Here is an 18,131-nt window from a genome sequence, read left to right on the forward strand (position 1 = left end):
GGAAAGCATAAATCGTGGTCGTAGAGCCTGTTTTGCTCAATAAAGTATTGCTTGAAATTGAGGTTAGGAATGTTTTTGTTTATTGATACGGAAGAGTTCGCACAAATGCAAGATTGGAATCGAGATTCTCGAGCATCATGCATTGATGCATAACTTGTTTGTTTAATATTTCCTTCCTTCAACTTAGCCAAGATGACTTCCCGAGTTACCCAGACAGCTTCTACCTTGCCTTCTTCCACTAGGAGTCTGGCGTAATTAGTTAGCCGAGCTGTGGCTGGTTTGGGTGCGGTCATCATAAACAAAGACTTTACTGCCGGATCGTTGTTTAGTCTTCAGCTCAGACCTGCTAGGTGGATTGTTACGTTTGCTCGTTTCGCAAGGATCGGCCTCGGTTGGGACAGGGGCGATAGAGGAAACCATGTCACTCCTTGACTGATATCTGTGTCTGCCAGAGACTGGTCAACATCGAGTGATACTAACTAAGAACCATCTCATGTTCTCACCAGATACCTCTGGGACACCAGATTCCGACGTTATGGCGCCTTAGCTATTGTTCCATCCTGTCAGATTTGTCAGTTGAAGTGCCGAATATCAATAGATGAAACTCAGAGCAGGGGACTGAAAACCCATTATATGACCCAAATATGACATATGTGGCATTAATGGTTTACTTATCAATAAATCACCAATGTATTATGCATTGTTGTATGCATGTCATTAGAAGACTCTCAGAGCAGTAGCTTCAGAACCCTTTAAATGTCTATTGTCACTGTCGTAGAATGTAACTACGAATATGGAGGTACCCTGTTGCATATACACAGAATCGACGAAATGTTCATCACGTAAAAGCTTCCTGCTGTGATTTCATCTATCTAAGCACCATTTACTGGGAGGTATCATGATGGTGTGGCGGCGATGGCGGTGACCCATTTGCTTGTATATGGAATGAAGTAATTGAGTCTTCACTACTAAAATATACCCCAAATATCCATGACATCTTACTTTGTGTCTTCAGTATAGTTTCTACGTATCTATAAGTTTCGCTGGGGAGGCAGGACGTGGCGCCATGTACATGTACATATAATTACAGAAAGCAAAACTCCATCGTTCGTTTGCATATCGTTTTAACTTTCAGATAAAATGCATTCAATGGACGTCGTTGACACGTTAGCTTTGTATCTTCGACATTGGAGTTGTAGTTCTATCATGATACCCTCACCCAGTGTACTGACAGCGTAGCATGTGTTCGTCTGTCCGTAAAGATGAGGCTTATACTAACTTTACAAACGCATGATTCCAACAAACAGAACAATTACAGACCACTCTGTTTTCGCGCTAGGCAATAACACCGCTTACCGTTTGTATCGCCTGTTGCCTGATTAGAACGTTTTTCTGACAAAACGTGGGTTATTTAAAGCCTCCGTGCGTGCGTGTCTACGTTTCCCTGTACATTGTTCTGGAAGACAATGCGGCTACACAACCTACAACTACATAGGCCGGTTTGTGTTAAACTCAGTTACTGAGTCTGTCAGAACAAATTCCGATTTGCAATGAAACACATTCTGTTGTAGTAAAACTAGCAGTTATACATGAACGCTGAACTTCTCACAGACTTGTTCCCTAGAAAGAGACACCCTTTCAGCACAAATATCACTAACTAGCTCTATTTCTGTCAACCACTATTTTTATCCAAGCTTTATATTATATTTAATGATGTAGTCGCTTGGGCCCGTGTATGATATATATTATATTGCCGACGTCATTACTACTAAGATTCAGGCTGCGGTTTTAAAGTTCGAATATATTTATATCGCATGTGTATTTAGATATTTCGCAATACACTTGAAGCTTTACCAAAATTGCACAGGACTGATTTTCTTCCCCATGCATCGTGGAAATTGATCAGCTTGAAACATCTATCATGTTAAAACATCAGCGTTAATATCAGTTGCCACAGGGGTATCAAATATTGGCTAATTTCTGTGAGTGTATGCTGGTATTTATTTACAATAAGCATATTTAGCTGAGGAGGTATAGGTGATGTAAACAGCTGTCTTTCATGATGAATTAAAAGGGCCAGTGCCGAAGGCGTGTGAAGGCAATTTTAAGCATGGGTGCATCATTCCTATTGAGTTAGTGGAAGTGGAATTGAACATGACAGGTGTATGTCAAACCCGTAAACACCATTCCAGACATCATACGGAGATGGCGACGAACTAGACGGTGATAAAATGAGGAACATGTGTTCATCATAACGTGTTGAGGTAAAACTGTAAACATATTTAGGACTATGAAAAAAAAACACTCGATGCATGTGTGTATACTGATGTCAGCTTTCAAAAATAGAGACCTTCCACGATCAAGATCTAGTGAGGGTTCAGAAAACTTATAAAACTTCCTTATTCACTATGTGAAAGGAAGATGTTCTACCATCTGGACCTCATTGTGCTAGTTGCTACGTGATATGACGCAGTACTGTGTCTGTGGTCACGTCACATAACGCAGCATCAGCGTCTGCAGTCACGTCACATGGCGCAGCACCAGTCTCACTAGTCACAACACATCACGCAGCACCAGTGTCAGTAGTCACGCCACATGACACAGCACCAGCCTCCTAGTCACACAGCACCAGTGTTAGTAGTCATGTCATATGACGCTTTACATTGTCAGTAGTCACGTCGCATGACGCAGCACCAGTGTTAGTAATCAAGTTACATGATGCATCATCATTGAAGTGGGCAAAAGCATGTCTTCATGACTTTAATGTTAATAACCTACGTAGAAACAAAAATGAACATGTATATAAATCATTGTGTTTGCAATGACATCAGTACGTTATGGAGGACGAGTTCCCCGTCCTGTTTACATCGTATTTGTAAAATGTATCATGACCGCAGATTAAAATATCTCCACCGCCTATCCAATGTTAATGACTACTCAGAGAAACTCCTGGGTAATGTACTAAATACAAACAATGAGGATAATTTAGGAGCACTCGCCATCTTTCTGAAAAATGTGTTTTTATTGAGATATAAATGTAAATAGAAAGAAGGTTTCCTGTATTGTTCACCACGTGACATGTGTTCTGTCAAACACAATTCTATTTTAGGCCATGAGACCGAATTACTGAATAAACATCTATCTATCTATCATCTATCTATCTATCTGTCTATCTATCTATCTATCTATCTATGACACAGTACATTGTCAGTAGTCATGTCACATGACTCAGTACAGTGTCAATAGTCCCTTCACGTGACCAATTCCAATAATCACGTCACAGGACGCGGTACATTGTCAGTAGTCACGTTTCACGATACAGTCACAGTGTTAGTAATCACATCACACGATGCAGCAGTAGCTTCAAGTCACATGACGAAGCAGATGCGCAAGATTTTGAAATGCGAGTACACATCTGATTATGTCATAATGCACCACGTTTGTGAAAGCGTGGGCTAACGATATTAGTTAGGATCATGTCCGTCTGGCCAAAACTGGCTGCAACTACTCTGTTGTACAAACAAACACGCTGGTCTATGTGGGAATGGTTATAACCTTTGGGCTCAGGGATTAGTCGTACTAAATAAACTCAAACATCTATACAGAATGAAGCAGGATCAGCAAAGAAGAAAATGTCATTTTCGCCACATCTTCAGCTGGTCTTCGGAGTCTGAAGTTGAATCTGAGGTTGAGTCTGTAAATCCACTTCGTGTAGTTTAGTTTACCCGCAGTTGGTAAATTGAAATTTCATTCTTCACCTGCATGGTCTTCGTGACACTGATGAACTTGTACAAATTAGAATGGGGTGTCTTGATGGCCTTGTGGAATTTATGGTGCCACCCTTCACCCTGTCAAAGTGACTCCATGTCTGGGGACCATCTCCTGAACCCAGTGGTTAGTCACATAGTCTGCAAACCTATCACTTCTGTAGCTTGAACCAACATATTGCCAAGTCTATCCAGTAGCACTAATGATAAATCTGCTGCACGTTTGATGATTGTGCACGTCAGAAGTGAAAAGAAAACCCAGACATGTTTGTCCATACTTAACACTGAACTGAAAGCCAGTGTAGGCTAAAAAGTGTCCACCTTTATGGCTATCAGTATATTCAACTTGTACGTTTGCCATTTTGACCGTCATTGAAAACAATAGTGAGTGAACCGTCACTCAAGGTATCAGCTGAACAGGCTGTAACTCTGAGTTTTAAACCCTTGTAACAACACAACAGTTTTGGCTTGGGGCTAGGCGGGAATAGGGGTAATTCAATTTGGGGCTAGGCGGGAGGACACCATTAGTTAACCGGTGGTTATAACACCCCATACACTACTAAGGTTGTTATTTCAGTCGAAGCTACTGAAAACAAAACATTTCTGGTACTTAGTCGTACACATTTCGTTGTATCAAAGCAACTAGTATCCATACCGATGAAGGGTACACCATCAAATAGTGACCACCCCCGAGGATGGAAATAATCATTTACACGTATTTCTGCTTTTAAGACAGTGATCGACAAACGAAGTATGAGCACAGCTCTCAGTGTGACACTTTGATGAAACACCCCGTTGTATGAGCTGAGGAAACAGAACATCATTCATCATCCTTCTTCGCTTGGTGGAAGGCAGCAAAAAACCCGTGAGCGTCCGCTATCTTAATCTTACAGTGCCACTAGAGATGAACACTGTGAATCATCAGGCCTTATGCGGAAATGCTCAACTTGAGCACACGAGGTTCTCCCTGATACAACTGAAGCTTGTTACTGTCAAGCATTGGACCACATATCATGCCTCACAAGACCCTCACAACGTTACGCCCTTCTCCAAACCGTTGGCGTCATGCACAAGATGTTGATGTGTGTGAAGCCATTTTTGGATTACAGGTAAAGACTCCGATTCTTTGTCGGATGTATACCCACACACGCACACACGTGGATGCACATAGGCACGCACGCACACACACAGAAATACAGACACACGCACGCACACACACACGCATACATGCATACATACATAATTTCTTTTTTATATAAAAGGTGCAGATTGTAAATCCATCATCTGTCTCAACAAACGGTCTGTGGGAAGTATGCTTCATATCCGGCAGCCGTTTCTTCTGTACAGCCTAACCCATAATAAATAGTTAAAAACACATATTCTCAGTGAACATTTGCACTTACGTTTCGTATTTTGTGAAAAAAAGACGAATTTAAACAAGTAAACCGGAAACTGTGCACAAAGTTATCCGTATCAAATTAGGGTATAAAAGCTTACATCATTTCACTTGACTGACAACCAGAAACATATTTTGTTTGACATCAGAGAAGAGGGCGAGAGCAATCAGTATGTTACAGATGGAACAGGTACAAGAGCATGTGGCTAGGGATGCTGTAAATCCACAATCGGAAGACTTGTCACGCATCTACGACAAACTGGCACTACTGCAGACAGGATAACGAGTGATAGACTGAAAGTCTCTACCCAACATGAAGACCGATATTTACGTGTGTTGCGCTTGGGGAACCGAACCAACAGTTATCCAGTCAGCAGAGTGTGATCAGACGACTCCGCATTCATTGTCCCTGTGCCGACCGACCTTAAAAGAGCATGACGTAGAGGTGCCAACACCGACTTGCCAGATTGAGATGAATCAGGACTGTGCCTCACTGGCAGCAGAGAAACTGGCGAAGAGTAAACTTTAGTGAAAAAAGCAAGTTCCAGCTCTTCAAGATCTGTCCCCAATAGAGCATTCTGAGGACAACTGGGACGTAGTATTCGGAAACGCCAAAATCAGCAATTGCCGAGGAACGCTTTGGCACTGCTCTGCTGAGGAATGGCGTCGGATCCCTAATCAAGACGTCAGAAGACTCAGCTACTAAGTTCGACGCAAGGTTGTGACCTGCATTAGTGCTGGCGGTAGCCACACCCGGCATTGAACAATAGGTGCTGCAAAGAAAGTTGTAGAAGCTCCCAGTCGATTCTGCATTGATGATCGAATACTGGACAATGCACCCCAGTGTCATTCATGTGATCTTAGATCACGAGCTGCGTCGTTTTTCTTCCTGCGATCCGTTAAATACTGTTGCCGATGACCGAAGTTTGCAATAAAACATTTACTTCTACCACATCTAGCTTAAGTGTTGTTTTAGACCAGAGAACTATTTGGTGATGTTTCGCTAATATACCTTAGCGAGTGTACATAGAGTGAACTCAAAGGTCTAAGTCATGAATTGCAACCAGCAACATATCTGTGCACATGGACACAGTGATCAGACCTTTTAGGAGCAAGTTCACCAGTGGATTCCTTTCACATCAACGACAGCCGAAGGGATCACTTCTAGAACAGACTTGTCCTTGTCGGGCAGGGAGACACTGGGTAGTCGACCTGTTATAGCTGGTGTGTGACTGATACTAGTAAAGCTCCCATCACTCTGTCTGTAGGGTCTGCTTCAAAACAACGCAAATTCTCTCGAAATAAACCTGAAGAAAATTTGTGATGCCCAATTCATTGCCCAGAACGCTATCGTCAGAGGATGCCTACTGTACTGACAATACAGTGACGGTTTGTCCATTATCCATTGCTGTGTTATGTATTCTATCAGTATTTCCCTTATTGATGGCAGTTGTTAATCCTCGTCTATCTTTAAGCCTCTTCTTTACTTAGGGTAATACGAGGGACGTTCATTGAAGATCTCAACAGATGCACTTGCAGCGGACTTAGTGGAAGGGAATTTGGCACATTTATTCGCCCTTCTCCACATAGCAACAACCACGAGTTGCACCTCTCCCATTTTATGCAGCCATCATCATGGACTGACTGGCAAACAGTAAAACAGCGATCTTCCAAAATGGCAGTCTCCACTTGACGGACAGTGTGTTCGTCAGAGGCGGAAGAACATATTAAAACTGGCGGTGACGGTGCTAAGTTATACGATGTAACATCCTCACATAGGTTGATTGCGACCTTTCAACTACAAAAACTTGATCATTGCTCGGTATACAACAGGCTCCATTGTCACACCCTATTTCATTAAAACGAAAAAACGCTTGTCAGAGAACTAGCTTTCGTAGTCCAATTCTGAAAATTAGCATATGACCCACTGACATGTGTCATTACTCACATAAAGTTTCATCCACACCTGAAAACCAGAAGTTGGTCAGGGGGAATCTTAAGTGAACGCCCCTCGTATCTAGTCACTTTCATGCCTTCCGAAATATGCGTGCTGGTTCTGTGTGTGGTCCAGCTGAAGGCACTGAAACGTGCAAACTGTACAATGCTACAGCGCCTTCAACCCAATGGAATCGGGTACAGTTCAACTTTCAAGCCACCACCAGTAATATACTTGATTTAGCTGTCGGATTGGGCGACATTTGAAACGCCTGGCCTCACTTTAATCTTCGCATAAAAGAACCTAGAAAGTATATTTCAAAACTCAGTTTAAAATCGCTTCCAGAATTGAACATTGAGACATGTTAAATGTACCGGCTGTCGCCATCGTGACTGGGGACTCCACAACCATGCAGGGACCATAGCAAGGCAAAATGAATACGCACAACCACACGATAGCATCATCTGAGATAATCATGCCCGTAGCTCGGGATCCTTGCATTATATAACTGACAGATACCTCGGTGCACTTTTGTAATTCATTCCGCCTCGCCTACGATAAACGTACATTGGAATCGATTACCGATGTAACACCTTTTCTATAGTTGACTAAATCTACAGATTTGTGTTCACTATTGCCTCCATAACAGTGAAATATCAGTAAATAAATATTACACTGGTCATGTACATACGGAGTATCATCTGTGATAGTGCGTGTGCGTGTGCGTGCGTGTGCGTGTGCGTGTGCGTGTGCGTGTGCGTGTGCGTGTGTGTTTCATGTGTGCATTGAGAGTTAGTATTGAAAATTCTTCTATTGTAATCTCTGTTAACAGTTCAGTACTAACGCAATCAACTCAACGCAAACAACCCGTTCACGTTTCTTGTCCGTCATGGCCAGTACAACAAATAATCATTGATATACAAGAACTGTTTGGATGCGTCATCACCAATCTTCGACATGGTGCATACACTGTTCTTAATGCAGACTTGCTCGAGGGAATGTCGACTACATGTGTTGATGAAAGATACAATATATACGATACTACACATTCATGGAGAGACCACCATCTGCATGGGGAGTTGAGAGATCCAGAATGTTCGGTACTACAGACTTCATGGAGAGACCACCATCTGCATGGGGAGTTGAGAGATCCAGAATGTTCGGTACTACAGACTTCATGGAGAGACCACCATCTGCATGGGGAGGTGAGAGATCCAGAATGTTCGGTACTACAGACTTCATGGAGAGACCACCATCTGCATGGGGAGTTGAGAGATCCAGAATGTTCGGTACTACAGACTTCATGGAGAGACCACCATCTGCATGGGGAGGTGAGAGATCCAGAATGTTCGGTACTACAGACTTCATGGAGAGACCACCATCTGCATGGGGAGGTGAGAGATCCAGAATGTTCGGTACTACAGACTTCATGGAGAGACCACCATCTGCAAGGGGAGGTGAGAGATCCAGAATGTTCGGTACTACACATTCATGGAGAGACCACCATCTGCATGGGGAGGTGAGAGATCCAGAATGTCCGGTACTACAGACTTCATGGAGAGACCACCATCTGCATGGGGAGGTGAGAGATCCAGAATGTTCGGTACTACAGACTTCATGGAGAGACCACCATCTGCATGGGGAGTTGAGAGATCCAGAATGTTTGGTACTACAGACTTCATGGAGAGACCACCATCTGCATGGGGAGTTGAGAGATCCAGAATGTTCGGTACTACACATTCATGGAGAGACCACCATCTGCATGGGGAGGTGAGAGATCCAGAATGCTCGGTACTACAGACTTCATGGAGAGACCACCATCTGCATGGGGAGTTGAGAGATCCAGAATGTTCGGTACTACAGACTTCATGGAGAGACCACCATCTGCATGGGGAGTTGAGAGATCCAGAATGTTCGGTACTACAGACTTCATGGAGAGACCACCATCTGCATGGGGAGGTGAGAGATCCAGAATGTTCGGTACTACAGACTTCATGGAGAGACCACCATCTGCATGGGGAGTTGAGAGATCCAGAATGTTCGGTACTACAGACTTCATGGAGAGACCACCATCTGCATGGGGAGGTGAGAGATCCAGAATGTTCGGTACTACACATTCATGGAGAGACCACCATCTGCATGGGGAGGTGAGAGATCCAGAATGCTCGGTACTACAGACTTCATGGAGAGACCACCATCTGCATGGGGAGGTGAGAGATCCAGAATGTTCGGTACTACACATTCATGGAGAGACCACCATCTGCATGGGGAGGTGAGAGATCCAGAATGTTCGGTACTACAGACTTCATGGAGAGACCACCATCTGCATGGGGAGTTGAGAGATCCAGAATGTTCGGTACTACAGACTTCATGGAGAGACCACCATCTGCATGGGGAGGTGAGAGATCCAGAATGTTCGGTACTACAGACTTCATGGAGAGACCACCATCTGCATGGGGAGGTGAGAGATCCAGAATGTTCGGTACTACAGACTTCATGGAGAGACCACCATCTGCATGGGGAGGTGAGAGATCCAGAATGTTCGGTACTACAGACTTCATGGAGAGACCACCATCTGCATGGGGAGGTGAGAGATCCAGAATGTTCGGTACTACAGACTTCATGGAGAGACCACCATCTGCATGGGGAGGTGAGAGATCCAGAATGTTCGGTACTACACATTCATGGAGAGACCACCATCTGCATGGGGAGGTGAGAGATCCAGAATGTTCGGTACTACAGACTTCATGGAGAGACCACCATCTGCATGGGGAGGTGAGAGATCCAGAATGTTCGGTACTACAGACTTCACGGAGAGACCACCATCTGCATGGGGAGGTGAGAGATCCAGAATGTTCGGTACTACACATTCATGGAGAGACCACCATCTGCATGGGGAGTTGAGAGATCCAGAATGTTCGGTACTACAGACTTCATGAAGAGACCTCCCGTGTGGACCCGGGACAGAATGTGTCCACAGCACCCCATTGCTTGTCGTAAGAGGCGACTAAATTGGGCAACCTGTTTGCCGTGGGTTGCGTCCCGTGTCGGTGGAGGACGGGATCCTGGTGGTTGAGGGCAGTAGGGGACTGAACCATTTTGCTCCTATTGCTCAACACACCAATTCGGCCCTTACTTCACCTAGACGGGTGGTAGAATCGGCCCGATTCTATCAATCGGCTGGTCACGCCATGCCCTGTGCATAGAGAGTATTTTCGCACATTTGATTTATTGGGCATTGGTCATTTTTGACGTCTAGTGTGTAATACCTTTTTGCTATATCTACTTGCCTAGAGTCCTATGCCAGAAGGCGGTGGCTCGTGGGCCAATCTGGTGATGTCGACCTCTGTGTTCTATATGTCTCCAATTTCTTGCTAAGAGCCGAACCAGCCTAGCATTTGAATTGGTAGACAAATGTAGCTACTCATGTCGTATTTACTTGAGTATACCACTCCTGTATCCTTAGTGTTTGCAGGCTGGAGTTCCACTGCAGTACAACACTGTCCTCGTTGACACTCGGTGGCGGGTGGGGAGCGGGAGTGCTGAATCTATTATCATCACCATGTCAATCACCCTTTCTGGTTCCACGAGAAACGACAAAAAAGACGTTTAGAGGCTGATCATCTTTCTTGCAATGAAGATGTTTCAGGTCCAACACACCAAGAACCTTGGCCAAGATTCATAGTTATTGAATCTACCAATGGTGAACCACTCAAGATCAATCCATTTCTAGTATCAAAGACAATACAATCTATTTGTGGAGAGGTTAAGAACGTTTCACGTCTCAGAGGAGGTACACTTCTTGTTGAGTGTGCGCGACGACAGCAATCCATAAATTTATTGCAACAACATCATTTTGCCAACGTCAATGTTGCTGTCTCAGCTCATAGAACTCTGAACTCAAGTAGAGGCATTGTTAGGGATAGAGCCCATTGTCTGGCGGACATGTCCGAGGATGAAATAGTGGCTGAACTTAAGGATCAGAATGTAACTTCCGTCAAACGTTTTCCTGTTAAGAAGCAGGATGGTAGCATTGTACCTGGCCACACTTACATGTTTACCTTTTCATCGTGCACTCTGCCAAAGTCAATCAATGCCGGCTATTTCAATATCGGAGTGGAGGTGTATATCCCCACTCCACTCCGCTGCTATTCCTGTCAGAAGTTTGGACACGGGTCTAAGTCCTGTCGAAACACTCCTCGTTGTCATCGTTGTAGTGAACATCATCAGGACTCTGACTGCAGCAATGATATTAAATGTGCCAATTGTGGAAGCAGTCATCTTTCCTCTTCTAAATGTTGTCCTGAATGGCAAATGCAATCTAAGATACTTAAATTAAAGTATGAAACAAATATTTCCTTCATGGAGGCTAAAAACAAAGTCCTTAGCCAGAATCAACATAATCCCTCTCCCACTGTGACATACTCTGCTGCAGTCTCACGACGACCAGAAACAATCTCTACTTCGTGTCAAACGGATTTGATCTGGATGGCTTCTGAGAAACCTGTTCATGTGAATAGTACTTCTGGCAGTCAGGGCTTTTTTACAACGTCTGCCTCTCAGACTATTAGTCATGTATCAGGTGAAGTTGTTCAAACAGCTATAGATGTTGAAACGTCAAAAGGTGAAATGTCAAAATCGCAAAGAAAGCGTCTAAATCGTAGATCAAAGAAATCTCCTGCTGATACTCCTGTAGAGGTTCACAATTTGTTTGAGCCTTTGGAGATGGATGATACGCCATCTTCACAAAACCGAAATAACGGTACACCCTCCTCTCGTACACGTGAGAGGTCTCCAATAGAACCGCCATGAGTAACGCTACAAATGTAGTACAGTGGAATTGCAGAGGGCTTAGGAATAATTTTCACGAAGTCCAATTATTAGCTCAAGATTTAAACCCATCAGCATTTAGTCTACAGGAAACATTTCTTAAACGTGATGATAAGTTTGAAATGCGTCAGTACAACTCGTATCACTGTTTTTCACCTCCGGGGGATAAAGCAACCGGGGTTGCTTCCATTTTGGTGAGACAGGGTATCATTCACAGCCCTGTTCCTCTTAAAACTAAACTTCAGGCTGTTGCTGTCCGACTAACCTTACACGTCACGATCACACTCTGTTCGTTGTACATACCACCATCCTCGACTCTTCAGCTATCAGAAATTCAGTGTTATAACGGGAATTTCTGTTATAACGGGAGATCTCAACGGTCATAATCCTCTGTGGGGAAGCAACGATACGAACAATAAAGGTAAAATTCTTGAAGATTTTGTTTCTAATAATGACTTGTGCATATTTAACGACGGTTCGAACACATATCTACATCCAGCAACGGGTACATATTCAGTACTAGATTTGTCAATCACAGATCCAACCATACTTAATGAATTTTCATGATCAGTCCACGGTGACCTGTGTGGTAGTGACCATTTTCCGACAGTAATCACTGCTATAAATCCAACTGATGATCTGTCGACGTCAAGATGGAATTTTTCTAAAGCTAATTGGCCTTTATTTCAGACTAGTTGTACTAAAAACTTAAAACCAGAATTTTTCATGGACGCTCATGATGCAATCCAGTCATTTTCGGAGACACTGAAACAAATTGCTGATGATACTATTCTTAAGTTCTCTGTAAATCCACACATTCGTAAGCCATGGTTTGATAACGAATGTAAACAGGCCAGGAAAAGTAGGAAGAAAGCAGAAGACATTTTCGAAGACACCCTACTGTTCACAATTTAGATAAAGTTAAAATTTTAAATGCCAAGGCTCGACGCACATTTAAGCAGAATAAACGTCAGTCTTGGAGAAAATATGTTTCCAAGATCAATTCACGCACACCTATTTCAAAGGTGTGGAATATGATACAAAGAATAAAGGGCAAAGGTTCCAAATCTACCGTTCAACATTTAAAGGATGGTGATAATTTATTAACGGATAAGGCTGACATTGCCAATAAGCTTGGTGAAACTCTCGCCAGGCACTCATCTTCATCCAATTATGTCCCTGAATTTCAAAAGCACCAGAAACAACAGGAGAAGAAAACAATCAATTTTAACTCGGACAATGGTGAAGATTATAATGAATTATTTTCACTGCATGAGCTCTATACCGCCCTTGAACAGGCTCATGATACAGCTACAGGGGCTGATGGTATCCATTATCAGCTCCTGAAGCATTTGCCCAAAACATGTTTGGAAACGCTGCTTAATATATTTGATAATATCTGGACTACAGGCAATGTTCCAACTTCCTGGCGTAATGCCATTGTAGTCCCAATACCAAAGCCTGGTCGAGATCATACTGATCCATCTAATTACAGACCAATCTCCTTAACGAGTTGTGTATATAAAACCATGGAGCGAATGGTAAATAATAGATTAACATGGTATCTTGAAATCAACAACCTTATTACAAATATTCAATGTGGTTTCAGGAAAAATCGCAGTACCATTGATCATTTGGTACGTTTAGAATCCTTTGTGAAAAATGCTATAGTAAATAAACAACATGCTGTATCAATTTTCTTTGATCTCGAGAAAGCTTATGATACCACGTGGAAGCATGGCATTTTAAAGGATTTACATGATTTTGGTTTGAGAGGTCGTTTACCTCTTTTTATATCACAGTTTTTACAAGACAGGCAATTTCAAGTCCGAGTGGGTTCTACCCTGTCTGATCATTACAATCAGGATCAGGGTGTCCCTCAAGGCAGTATTTTGTCTGTCACATTATTTAGTATTAAGATCAACAGTTTATCAAAGGTTTTAAATGATTCAATTGATGGATCATTATTCGTGGATGATTTTAATATCTCTTGTCGTGGTAAAAATATGCGCACCATTGAACGGCAATTACAGTTGTGTTTAAATAAAATAAATAACTGGTGTCTTGAAAACGGATTTAAATTTTCTAAATCCAAAACTAATTGTATACACTTCTGTAGAAAATATAAACCTCATAAGGACCCAGAGCTAACCTTAAATGGCTCTCCCATCAAGGTGGTAAAGGAGGCCAAGTTCTTGGGCTTAATTTTTGATTCCCATTTAACATTTCTGCCACATATTAAATCTCTTAAAGCTAAATGCCTCAAGGCGCTCGATTTGTTAAAAGTTGTATCCAATTCAAAGTGGGGAGGGGATCAGACTACTCTCCTTCACTTATATAGATCACTTGTCCGCTCTAAACTTGACTATGGCTCAATTGTATATGGTGGAGCCTGCAAAAGTAACCTTAAACTTTTAGATTCTGTCCATCATCAAGGTCTAAGACTTTGTCTTGGCTCCTTTCGAACGTCACCCATTGAGAGCCTCTTCGTCGAGGCTGATGAGCCATCCCTTGACCAACGCCGTATAAAATTAGCCTTACAGTACGTGACAAAACTACATTCCAATCAGTCAAACCCTGCCTATAACTGCATCTTTAATCCCCTTTTTGAGGAACGGTACAACAGAAAAACTTCTCTTGTTCCGCCTTTAGGCCACAGAATTAAATCGTTTATTTCTGCTGCCGGCATTGAGCTGGACAATATAGCAAATTCCGGTCTTCTTTCTTCTCCTCCTTGGCAGTTAGTTAGGCCACAAGTCGACCTAACACTAGCCACATTTAAAAAATCAGAAACTAATGAATTACAATATAAACAAGAATTTAATCAATTGAAGCATAGATATAGCAATTATAAATCCTTATTTACAGATGGGTCCAAGGATGGTGGCGCAGTGGCTTGTGCCACTGTCATTGGATCCAGAACAATATCTTCTAGATTACCAGATAATAGTTCTATTTTTACAGCAGAAGCAAACGCCATATTATCGGCTCTCAAATATATTCAAAGACATACTAAACATAAACAATATATAATTTATTCAGATTCTCTTTCTTGCCTTCAGGCTATTAAAAACCTATCTTGTAAACATCCACTTTTAATTGATATTATTGAATTGTATAATAATCTTGCTACTGGCCAATGCGACATCGTCTTTTGTTGGTTACCCAGTCACGTAGGCATTTCTGGTAACGCAATGGCCGATCTTGCTGCTAAGGCAGCACTCAACAAATCTGTGACACCACTTCTTATTCCCTACACTGATTACAAAGCTACCATTAGATCTTATACCCGTGATCTGATGCAGAAGAAGTGGGACACCCAAGTGGGTGTAAATAAATTACATGGAATTAAACCATATATTGGGTATACCCACTTGGGTTGTCAGTCCAGATTTGAAGAGGTCATTTTGCGGCGATGTCGTATTGGCCATACACGATATACTCATGAATACCTTTTGAAAGGTGAGGATCCTCCGTTCTGCATCCCTTGTGATGAAAGAATCACAGTCAAGCATATCCTGCTTGACTGTGTAGAGTATTCCATCACAAGGGATCAGTATTTTAATTCACGAACTATGATTGATCTTTTTACTCATACCAGCTCTCATTTAATTATTGCCTTCTTAAAAGAATTAGATTTGTTATCAGAATTGTAAATAGATAAATATTTTATTATTGGTAGTCTAGATTAATAACTGAGATTGTTAGTGGCTGTGCCCTCGAGGGGGGTTGAAGTATTGTAAAATTATTGTCCTCCTGAGAGGGTACGTAAGTCCAAAACATTCTATGTAAATTTAGTACGACCAAACTTTTAATCGTAGTATATTTGTTGTTTTTAATAATGGTTAACTTTCAGTATAATCGCCAACGGCTGAGGGGATGGTGTAAATCCATCTGGGGTCCATGCAGGTAGCAGAAGTACTGTAAGTCCCCATGGTCCCTAGTATGGTGATCTACCTGCAGTTGTTGGCGATCTACAGCCCGTATTTTATGTTGTATTGTCCGAATAGTGGTAATTGTTTGAACTCTCCACACTAGTTTTAATTGTAAATGTGATGCTCTAGTGGTTTTACTGTCCTTTGACGACAGGATTTTATAATGTATACATATTTCATTTCAGTATCAAAATGTTCTCGTCACGATATGGCTGAAATATTGCCAATGTGACGTTAAGTATTAACTCACTCACCCACTCATGAAGAGACCACCATCTGCATGGGGAGGTGAGAGATCCAGAATGTTCGGTACTACACATTCATGGAGAGACCGCCATCTGCATGGGGAGTTGAGAGATCCAGAATGTTCGGTACTACAGACTTCATGGAGAGACCACCATCTGCATGGGGAGGTGCGAGATCCAGAATGTTCGGTACTACAGACTTCATGGAGAGACCACTATCTGCATGGGGAGGTGAGAGATCCAGAATGTTCGGTACTACAGACTTCATGGAGAGACCACCATCTGCATGGGGAGTTGAGAGATCCAGAATGTTCGGTACTACAGACTTCATGGAGAGACCACCATCTGCATGGGGAGGTGAGAGATCCAGAATGTTCGGTACTACAGACTTCATGGAGAGACCACCATCTGCATGGGGAGGTGAGAGATCCAGAATGTTCGGTACTACAGACTTCATGGAGAGACCACCATCTGCATGGGGAGGTGAGAGATCCAGAATGTTCGGTACTACAGACTTCATGGAGAGACCGACAACTATGTGCAGAGGTGAGAGATCCAGAATGTTCGGTACTACAGACTTCATGGAGAGACCGACAACTATGTACAGAGGTGAGAGAACCAGAATCCCTCAGGGTTTGCAAGACCTTGTATGCGTAAGAGTTATTCACTTTTTTTAATTCTCGCCAGAAACCGTCGTACGTAAACGTGTTTTGACCTTTCTCGTTAATATTTTTGACACGTTAATTGAACGTAACACTCTTCCATTCATGCTGCGACCAACTTAGCACTGAAGAATACCATGACATGGTATTTGCTTATGTGACTTACTCCTTATGATTAAAAGATTGCACAGGTTAAATATGACTGACACAGACGTTGGCGTTATGTGTAGCATCAGATCAACAAAAGCCGTTCCAAGTGGACAAAAAAGTTTGCTTATCCAATCAAAGCAATTTATGGGTACTTTTAACAACTTTATATATACACGTACATGTATATATTCAATAGGAGATACCTGTTTTTTATTCATATGTTTATGTTTTTCTGTATGACCTTGACTTACTACTTGTGTAACATTGGTATTGTAGCAAGATGGTAAGCGTGTATGAGATACTTGTTTGATCGGCATTCTAGAAGTTGGTGAGTCAATAATACGCATATGTATACGATAAAAAGGACCTTTACCTTGAAAACGATGTTAGAATCCACAAAGAATCGTCGTTCTGTGCAATAAACAAGAATTTTGTTATCCATAAATTGTATAATATTACTCTATCATTGTTTGAACTATACTTTCTGGGAAACCAATTTTCAACAAAGCTGGAAACTCAAGCGTAGAGTGGGTATTTCACGCATTTTAAAATCTGATACACAGTGTCTTACCTCATCGTGTTTGACGTGTATCTGTCCATTATTGCAACAGAGACTTCTCCGAGTCTACCACACGACAGGAACCATAAAGCACCAGGGTTGTTACAGTCCGTTATTTGTGCCACATAACCCAGACCGGCATGTGTGCTTGATATACTGGCATAGGTTCCAAATTTTATCTGCCACTTTGATTGCTCTAAAATTGCTCACATAATTAGGGCCATAGAAAATTTAGGTTATAGCCAAGGAGCTTGGTATAAAACATGGAGGCCTAAGATCCTTTGTGTCTAGGCAGTTTCATCAATAGATCCTACCGATAATACTCGTTCATGGTTTTGGGTGCACTAACTAGCTTCCCACAGTATGTACTAAATGTCAGTTGTATAGCCTGTGAAGTACATAATGTCTCTCTAACACCAGCGTTATAGATGCCTCAGGAGAGAATACTCGCTCAGTGTTCAAACAGCCCCATAAAGACACGACGTGGCCACAGGTGAAGGATGCAAGGTGCCATTAACCTTTCAGTTATAGAAATTCATCATCGTTAGGAAAATTCTCTTACTCGTTGGTTTCGCAGTCATTCTCTAATAATATTATTGTCGTCCTATACGGAACTTAGCGAAACATATCATTTCAATGATAATGAGCATA

At 42.3% G+C, this 18,131-nt stretch overlaps 2 protein-coding genes across 4 annotated transcripts in view; both read right to left on the minus strand.

The window, feature by feature from the left end:
- LOC137283639 (solute carrier family 22 member 4-like) overlaps window positions 1-18,131 on the minus strand; it is a 77,191-nt gene that overhangs the window by 20,179 nt on the left and 38,881 nt on the right. The window lies entirely within an intron of this gene.
- LOC137283640 (SPRY domain-containing SOCS box protein 3-like) overlaps window positions 1,837-18,131 on the minus strand; it is a 445,038-nt gene continuing 428,743 nt past the window's right edge. Inside the window, exon 6 of the mRNA XM_067815244.1 lies at window positions 1,837-1,848. The gene's annotated coding sequence lies outside the window, so the exon portion shown is untranslated. The remainder of the gene's footprint in view (window positions 1,849-18,131) is intronic.

Source organism: Haliotis asinina, chromosome 5, assembly GCF_037392515.1.
Source record: "Haliotis asinina isolate JCU_RB_2024 chromosome 5, JCU_Hal_asi_v2, whole genome shotgun sequence".
Lineage (NCBI taxonomy): Eukaryota > Metazoa > Mollusca > Gastropoda > Lepetellida > Haliotidae > Haliotis > Haliotis asinina.